The 9,946-nt window shown below is 47.6% G+C and overlaps 1 non-coding gene across 1 annotated transcript; it reads left to right on the top strand.

The window, feature by feature from the left end:
- The first annotated feature begins 483 nt into the window (after positions 1-483).
- Trnas-cga (transfer RNA serine (anticodon CGA)) lies at positions 484-558 on the top strand. Its single transcript has one exon. It is a non-coding gene; the product is annotated as a tRNA-Ser (tRNA).
- Positions 559-9,946: the final 9,388 nt, after the last annotated feature.

Genomic DNA, 9,946 nt, shown 5'->3' with positions numbered 1-9,946 from the left:
GTATACAACGTCCTCCAATTAGGTCGTCCACCTAACCCCATTGAACAAAAGTTCCCCCAGGTTGACTGGCGTCATGTATGGCACGCGGTGTTCGCCTGTTACCTTGACACGAATGTTCAATCTGTCTGGTACCTGAACGAGATTTACTCCTGCCAGTACCTCGTCTCCTACCTTCCGAACTTTACAGAAGCTCTCCTGCGAACCTTGCAGAACTAACACTCCTGATAGAAAGGATATTGCGGAGACATAGCTTAGCCACAGCCTCGGGGATGTTTCCAGAATGAGATTTTCACTCTGCAGCGGAGTGTGCGCTGATATGAAACTTCCTAGCAGATTAAAACTGTGTGCCCGACCGAGACTCGAACTCGGGACCTTTGCCTTTCGCGGGCAAGTGCTCTACCAACTGAGCTACCGAAGCAAAGTTTGGAAGGTAGAAGACGAGGTACTGGTAGAAGTAAAGCTGTGAGTACCGGGCGTGAGTCGTGCTTCGGTAGCTCAGTTGGTAGAGCACTTGCCCGCGAAAGGCAAAGGTCCCGAGTTCGAATCTCGGTCGGGCACACAGTTTTAATCTGCTAGGAAGTTTCATATCAGCGCACACTCCGCTGCAGAGTGAAAATCTCATTCTGGAAACATCCCCGAGGCTGTGGCTAAGCCATGTCTCCGCAATATCCTTTCTTTCAGGAGCGTTAGTTCTGCAAGGTTCGCAGGAGAGCTTCTGTAAAGTTTGCAAGGTAGGAGACGAGGTACTGGCAGAAGTAAAGTTGTGAGTACCCGGCGTGAGTCGTGCTTCGGTAGCTCAGTTGGTAGAGCACTTGCCCGCGAAAGGCAAAGGTCCCGAGTTCGAGTCTCGGTCGGGCACACAGTTTTAATCTGCTAGGAAGTTTCATGTCTGGTACCTAACTGTCAATGGTAACCAAATCAACCAATCTCGCCTTCATCGTATCCACCTCGCCCAATCGCCTCTATGTTCCACGTGTGGAGTGCCAGACAATGACGAACATCGGTTTGTTTGCGGACCGGCGGCGGAGGTATGGCAATTGATTTGTCGTATTGTGGCTTTTCTAACGCGGGAAATTCCAATTCGGATTACTCCCCTTTCAGTATTATTTACGGAACGTGACTATTTTCCTCGGAAAAAGACCAGTGCTGCGAATTGGATTCGCGGACATGCCATTCACTACCTATTTGGACAAACTGTAGACTCTGTACTCGATTTTGGGACGTACCTTAATGAGCGTCATTATGTAGTTGTCCGTCACCCAAAATACAGACAATTTTTCTCGAACTTCCTTGGGAGTGCTTTCCACGACCCGCCTCGCAGCTGGAATGTGTTAAGCCAAGAGAGAGAAAGGTTTCCTGTTTCAACGACTGAACGTTTCTGAACATTTGAACGGAACACATCAATTACGAGAAGACGTGACTCAACATATTACCAGCGGGGCGCAGAAGGCCTCTGATAAATTACACAACAAAAAATAAATAAAAAATACAAATAAAAATAAAATTCAGAAAACGGAAGATTTTGTTTTGTTTGTAATGATAGCCCTAACCTTGAATTCCCATATTTCTCCCGGTATATAGGCAGCTCTCTGGGGTAGGTTTAGTCAGGAGCCAACGCCTGTAGTGGACCAGATGAAAAGTGGCGGTGGCACTTAGTTTCTTTTTTTAGTTCTATTTTCCTAAGGGGCTTTAAAATAAGAGAGAAAAAGAAAAAAAGAAAAAAACAAAAAAGGAGGGTTAGCTAAAAAAAAGATAGAATGTCAATCCTAAGGACCCGGGTTCGATTCCCGGCTGGGTCAGAAATTTTCTCCGCTCAGGAACTGGGTGTCGCCGAAGTGGCATCAAATTGAAAAACTTGCACCAGCCGAACGGTCTACCCAACGGGAGGCCCTAGTCACACGACATTTACATTTACATTTCATTTCTCTGAACGCGAAAATATTTTATAGACACCAAACTACGTTTGAAGCAAATATCATAATAAAATAGGAGGAATCAGATTTCGTACGAAAAGATTTAAGTGTTCATTTTTCCCAGGAGCTGTAGGGGAGTTGAATGCTAGAGAAATAGTCTGAAGATGTTTGAATGAGCCTTCTGCCATGCACTTACGTGTGAGTAAGAGTCCTGTATATGTACGCGTAGACACGACAGTTCTTACACAAATGCAAACACCCGTCCCGTCAGTCGTCGCACCGTTTCGCAAACAGCTGCGCCAGCGCAGAGCCCCATTCTCTAAGAGTGCAGGTAAGATATAAATTGCCTGTCATTGGGGGACTTTGACCCGTATTGTTTGCCTGAGGATGGGATCGCGCACCTGAAATTCCCAGTGATTTGTGTCGACAAGGAATTTCTCTCGCTAGCAGCAGACACTGCTCAGCTGCAGTTATCCTGGCGCCAGTGACAGCTTATAATACCACCGGATGGCCGCTGCGTGCTATTGCTGGCGCCAGTAAATCACAAGAAGGCACAGAGGCATCCTCGATGCTCGTCGTTTGTATCCCGTGTGTCTGAAATACGCTCTCTTCACTACATCTACATCTACATCTATACTCCGCGAGCCACCTTACGGTGTGTGGCGGAGGGTACTTATTGTACCACTATCTGATCCCCCCTTCCCTGTTCCATTCACGAATTGTGCGTGGAAAGAACGACTGCTTGTAAGTCTCCGTATTTGCTCTAATTTCTCGGATCTTTTCGTTGTGATCATTACGCGAGATATATGTGGGCGGTAGTAATATGTTGCCCATCTCTTCCCGGAATGTGCTCTCTCGTAATTTCGATAATAAACCTCTCCGTATTGCGTAACGCCTTTCTTGAAGTGTCCGCCACTGGAGCTTGTTCAGCATCTCCGTAACGCTCTCGCGCTTACTAAATGTCCCCATGACGAATCGCGCTGCTTTTCGCTGGATCATGTCTATCTCTTCTATTAATCCAACCTGGTAAGGGTCCCATACTGATGAGCAATACTCAAGAATCGGACGAACAAGCGTTTTGTAAGCTACTTCTTTCGTCGATGAGTCACATTTTCTTAGAATTCTTCCTATGAATCTCAACCTGGCGCCTGCTTTTCCCACTATTTGTTTTATGTGATCATTCCACTTCAGATCGCTCCGGATAGTAACTCCTAAGTATTTTACGGTCGTTACCGCTTCCAATGATTTACCACCTATGGCATAATCGTACTGGAATGGATTTCTGCCCCTATGTATGCGCATTATATTACATTTATCTACGTTTAGGGAAAGCTGCCAGCTGTCGCACCATGCATTAATCCTCTGCAGGTCCTCCTGGAGTACGTACGAGTCTTCTGATGTTGCTACTTTCTTGTAGACAACCGTGTCATCTGCAAATAGCCTCACGGAGCTACCGATGTTGTCAACTAAGTCATTTATGTATATTGTAAACAATAAAGGTCCTATCACGCTTCCCTGCGGTACTCCCGAAATTACCTCTACATCTGCAGATTTTGAACCGTTAAGAATGACATGTTGTGTTCTTTCTTCTAGGAAATCCTGAATCCAATCACAAACCTGGTCCGATATTCCGTAAGCTCGTATTTTTTTCACTAAAAGTAAGTGCAGAACCGTATCAAATGCCTTCCTGAAGTCCAGGAATACGGCATCAATCTGCTCGCCAGTGTCTACGGCACTGTGAATTTCTTGGGCAAATAGGGCGAGCTGAGTTTCACATGATCTCTGTTTGCGGAATCCATGTTGGTTATGATGAAGGAGATTTGTATTATCTAAGAACGTCATAATACGAGAACACAAAACATGTTCCATTATTCTACAACAGATTGACGTAAGCGAAATAGGCCTATAATTATTCGCATCTGATTTATGACCCTTCTTGAAAATGGGAACGACCTGCGCTTTCTTCCAGTCGCTAGGTACTTTACGTTCTTCCAGCGATCTACGATAAATTGCTGATAGAAAGGGGGCAAGTTCTTTAGCATAATCACTGTAGAATCTTAAGGGTATCTCGTCTGGTCCGGATGCTTTTCCGCTACTAAGTGATAGCAGTTGTTTTTCAATTCCGATATCGTTTATTTCAATATTTTCCATTTTGGCGTCCGTGCGACGGCTGAAGTCAGGGACCGTGTTACGATTTTCCGCAGTGAAACAGTTTCGGAACACTGAATTCAGTATTTCTGCCTTTCTTCGGTCGTCCTCTGTTTCGGTTCCATCGTGGTCAACGAGTGACTGAATAGGGGATTTAGATCCGCTTACCGATTTTACATATGACCAAAACTTTTTAGGGTTCTTGTTTAGATTGTTTGCCAATGTTTTATGTTCGAATTCGTTGAATGCTTCTCTCATTGCTCTCTTTACGCTCTTTTTCGCTTCGTTCAGCTTTTCCTTATCAGCTATGATTCGACTACTCTTAAACCTATGATGAAGCTTTCTTTGTTTCCGTAGTACCTTTCGTACATGATTGTTATACCACGGTGGATCTTTCCCCTCGCTTTGGACCTTAGTCGGTACGAACTTATCTAAGGCGTACTGGACGATGTTTCTGAATTTTTTCCATTTTTGTTCCACATCCTCTTCCTCAGAAATGAACGTTTGATGGTGGTCACTCAGATATTCTGCGATTTGTGCCCTATCACTCTTGTTAAGCAAATATATTTTCCTTCCTTTCTTGGCATTTCTTATTACACTTGTAGTCATTGATGCAACCACTGACTTATGATCACTGATACCCTCTTCTACATTCACGGAGTCGAAAAGTTCCGGTCTATTTGTTGCTATGAGGTCTAAAACGTTAGCTTCACGAGTTGGTTCTCTAACTATCTGCTCGAAGTAATTCTCGGACAAGGCAGTCTGGATAATGTCACAAGAGTCTCTGTCCCTGGCTCCAGTTCTGATTGTGTGACTATCCCATTCTATACCTGGTAGATTGAAGTCTCCCCCTATTACAATAGTATGATCACGAAACTTCTTCACGACGTTCTGCAGGTTCTCTCTGAGGCGCTCAACTACTACGGTTGCTGATGCACTTCACTAAGCGAAGTGCAACTGTGCACAGTTGCAAACGAAATATTCTCCGTGATAACTACGAGGGATTCCCTGAAAGTAACGCACCGCGCTTTTCTTTTCTCAGCCGAAGACACTGCTACGAATGCGAAACGTTACGTATGTTTTAAGTCTCCTGATTGAGGGCGCAAAGTTTCCGTCACTTCCGATAGATTAGCTGCAGGACTGTTTCAAAGAGACGTCTATACGTGATGTACGTTGCAAGCAATGTGCCGTTCTCACTGCAGAGAATGAAACTATGGGGAATATTCACAAATGCTTGTGCAAAGTCTATGGAGCATCTGCTGTCGACAGAAGTAGAGTCAGTCGCTGGGAACGGAGGGTGAGGCCATAATAAGGCGGTTCGGCGGAGCTCCACGATTTGCAGCGGTCGGGGAGACCATCCACGGCTGACACACCTGACCTAACCCCCTCGGACTTCCAGCTGTTTGGGCACTTGAAGCATGTCATTCGTGGAAGACGTTTTCAGGACGATGAGGAGGTAATTCACACAGTGAAGTATTGGCTCCTCCGCCAGGACAAGGATTGGTACCGACAAAGCATACACGCCATAGTTTCGCGCTGGAAGAAGGCTATAGAACGGGATGGAGATTACGTAGAAAAGTAAATTAAGGATAATGCTGATACATGGTGAAACAACGCTCTGGTGGGCGGTTTGTGGGTTTCAATCACCTCAGGGTATGACCATGCGGTGCATTTGACCTGCGGTTGTCAAAAAATGTTCAAACGTGTGTGAAATCTTATGGGACTTAACTGCTAAGGTCATCAGTCCCTAAGCTTACACACTACTTAACCTAAATTATTCTAACGAGGACTCGAACCTCCGCCTGCGGTTGTCGCACGGTGGCGCTGGCAGCAGTCCACATACGCAGAGGTGTGTTGGTGCGTGTCAGAGTACGGTGCAGCGAGTAAGTGTGCAGACGTTTTCAGACGTGCTAATGGTGACTGTGAGTTGAAAATGGCTCAAAGAACACATATTGATGACGTTATGAGGGGTAGAATACTAGGGCGAGTAGAGGCTGGTCTAACACAGCAGGTCGTAGCACGGGTCCTCCGTGTGCCACAAAGTGTGATCTCAAGATTATGGAAACGATTCCAGCAGACAGGAAACGTGTACAGGCGCTACAGTACGGGACGTCCACAGTGTACAAGAAGACCGGTACCTCACCATCAGTGCCCGCAGACGGCCACGGATTACTGCAGGTGGCCTTGCTTGGGACCTTACCGCAGCCACTGGAACAGTTGTCTTCAGGCATACAGTCTACAGACGAGTGAACAGACAAGGTTTATTCGCCCGGAGACATGCAAGGTATATTCTACTGACTGCTGGTCACAGGAGAGCCTGTAAAACTTGATGTCAAGATCACAGTACGTGGTCATTGGAACAGTGGTCCCAGGTTATGTTCAAGGACGAGTCCAGGCATAGTCTGAACAGTGATTCTCGCCGGGGTTTCATCTGGCGTGAACCAGGAACCAGATACCAACCCCTTAATGTCTTTGAAATATGGAGGTCGTGGATTGATGGTGTGGGGTGGGATTATGATAGGTGCACGTGCACCACTGCATGTCTTTGACAGACGAACTGTAACAGATCAGGTGTAACGGGACGTCATTTTGCACCAGTATGTCCGCCTTTTCTGGTGTGCAGTGGGCCCCACCTTCCTTCTTTCCTCCTGATGGACGATAACGCACGTCCGCACCGAGCTGCCATCGTGGAGACGAATGGAGTGGCCTGCCTGTTCACCAGATCAAAATCCCATCGAGCACGTCTGGGATTCTCTCAGTCCTCGTATCGTTGCACGTCTTCAAACCCAAAGGACACTTCAGGAGCTCCGACAGGCACTGGTGCAAGAATGGGAGGCTATACCCCAGCAGCTGCTCTACCACCTGATCCAGACTATGCCAACCCGTTGTGCGGCCTGTGTACGTGTGCATGATGATCATATCCCATATTGATGTCGGGGTACATGCGCAGGAAACAGAGGCGTTTCGTAGCACATGTGTTTCGGGACGGTTTTCTCAACTTATCACCAATACCGTGGACTTAGAAATCTGTGTAGTGTGTATTCCCTATGAGTTTATGCTATTAGCGCCAGTTTGTGTAGTGTCACGTTGTGTGGCACTGCATTCTGCAATTATCCTTAATTTATGAGCGTGAGTGTAAACAAAACACCGTTTTTTCGTGTGTGTAATTCTCATTATGTTCGATAAAGAAGTGTTGAGGAAAAAATCTGGTGCATTACTTTCGGGGCAACCCTCGTACATCAGCACTTGCATTTAAATGATTACTCTGTATTCACAATAAAGTCGTTGGCAGAGGATTCCTACAACCCTTTCTTATTACACTCCTGGAAATTGAAATAAGAACACCGTGAATTCATTATCCCAGGAAGGTGAAACTTTATTGACACATTCCTGGGGTCAGATACATCACATGATCACACTGACAGAACCACAGGCAAGTAGACACAGGCAACAGAGCATGCACAATGTCGGCACTAGTACAGTGTATATCCACCTTTCGCAGCAATGCAGGCTGCTATTCTCCCATGGAGACGATCGTAGAGATGCTGGATGTAGTCCTGTGGAACGGCTTGCCATGCCATTTCCACCTGGCGCCTCAGTTGGACCAGCGTTCGTGCTGGACGTGCAGACCGAGTGAGACGACGCTTCATCCAGTCCCAAACATGCTCAATGGGGGACAGATCCGGAGATCTTGCTGGCCAGGGTAGTTGACTTACACCTTCTAGAGCACGTTGGGTGGCACGGGATACATGCGGACGTGCATTGTCCTGTTGGAACAGCAAGTTCCCTTGCCGGTCTAGGAATGGTAGAACGATGGGTTCGATGACGGTTTGGATGTACCGTGCACTATTCAGTGTCCCCTCGACGATCACCAGTGGTGTACGGCCAGTGTAGGAGATCGCTCCCCACACCCTGATGCCGAGTGTTGGCCCTGTGTGCCTTGGTCGTATGCAGTCCTGATTGTGGCGCTCACCTACACGGTGTCAAACACGCATACGACCATCATTGGCACCAAGGCAGAAGCGACTCTCATCGCTGAAGACGACACGTCTCCATTCGTCCCTCCATTCACGCCTGTCGCGACACCACTGGAGGCGGGCTGCACGATGTTGGGGCGTGAGCGGAAGACGGCCTAACGGTGTGCGGGACCGTAGCCCAGCTTCATGGAGACGGTTGCGAATGGTCCTCGCCGATACCCCAGGAGCAACAGTGTCCCTAATTTGCTGGGAAGTGGCGGTGCGGTCCCCTACGGCACTGCGTAGGATCCTACGGTCTTGGCGTGCATCCGTGCGTCGCTGCGGTCCGGTCCCAGGTCGACGGGCACGTGCACCTTCCGCCGACCACTGGCGACAACATCGATGTACTGTGGAGACCTCACGCCCCACGTGTTGAGCAATTCGGCGGTACGTCCACCCGGCCTCCCGCATGCCCACTATACGCCCTCGCTCAAAGTCCGTCAACTGCACATACGGTTCACGTCCACACTGTCGCGGCATGCTACCAGTGTTAAAGACTGCGATGGAGCTCCGTATGCCACGGCAAACTGGCTGACACTGACGGCGGCGGTGCACAAATGCTGCGCAGCTAGCGCCATTCGACGGCCAACACCGCGGTTCCTGGTGTGTCCGCTGTGCCGTGCGTGTGATCATTGCTTGTACAGCCCTCTCGCAGTGTCCGGAGCAAGTATGGTGGGTCTGACACACCGGTGTCAATGTGTTCTTTTTTCCATTTCCAGGAGTGTATTTATCGACTATTGCAGGCTCGAATAGCACATGCGAAAATGACGCCTAAGGGTACGTTTATGCTGCTTCCTCGCAACTAGCATCTCGCTGGGACTCCTGGCACATGGCTATTCTCTTGCAGTCTGCTGCGGTCTGCTGCGGAGCTCCACATTCAGTAATGTACGATAATCGGTGTGCTCCGAAACAACTGTGCGTGCACCACCACTGTGCTCTTCCGACAGAGACGTCATAGACCGCCACCTGTTCTGCTTTACAGGTTACAAGAGACTCCGAACCCCATGTTCTGTGAAGAGTCTTGGACGTCCAATCATTTAGCACCTAGTGTTTGTTTCGCTGTTGGTCTACCTCTATCTGTAGTTGGTCAGAACAGAAGCACGTGATGATTCGACCAGCTTCGCCGTTTTCGAGACAATCGTTCAGAGGCTTTTCGTAATAATTGTCCTTTGACATAGTCGCTTATCTCAGTGGATTTCCCCATTTGCAGCCAGTACCTTCGCTGGGGTGATCCCCCATCCGTCTCTGCTGCGCTTACATACTTTTCATAATGCGTCATGTGCCCGCAACGCTGTGAGGCGGCATCCAACCTCGCGGTGGGCGGTTGTCATAATGTTTTACCTAATCAGCTTATTGTACTATAGTGAAGAGCCAAAGAAACATGTAACCGCGTAATATCGTGTACGGTCCCCCGGAGCACGCAGAAATACCGCAACACCACGTGGCATGAAGTCGACTAATTTTTTTAAAGTTAGTACCGCCATTAGACTGTTTTTTATTTGCAGTGTTACATTTACACGATCATGATTTCAGCTTTAAAATGCCTTTATCACGTGTTTTAATGTTATACAGTGCCTAAGACGGCATACTGTCGTATTTAAAATACACTATTAGATACATTGTCTAATGGCGGTACTGACTTTAAAGAAATATATTATGACTGTGCCCCACATTATGAAAAAATTATTAAACTCGACTAATATCTGAAGTAGTGCTGGAGGGAACTGACGTTATGAATCCTGCAAGGCTGTCCAAAAATCGGTAAGAGTACGGAGGCGTGGAAATGTCTCCTGGACAGTACGTTGCAAGGCAACCCAGATATGCTCAATAATGTTCATGTCTGGGGAATCTGGTGGCCAGCTGAAGTGT

Source organism: Schistocerca serialis, chromosome 10 (assembly GCF_023864345.2).
Source record: "Schistocerca serialis cubense isolate TAMUIC-IGC-003099 chromosome 10, iqSchSeri2.2, whole genome shotgun sequence".
Classification (NCBI taxonomy): Eukaryota; Metazoa; Arthropoda; class Insecta; order Orthoptera; family Acrididae; genus Schistocerca; species Schistocerca serialis.
The sequence above is the reverse complement of the archived record's forward strand: the minus strand, read 5'-3'. Positions and strand labels throughout refer to the sequence as shown.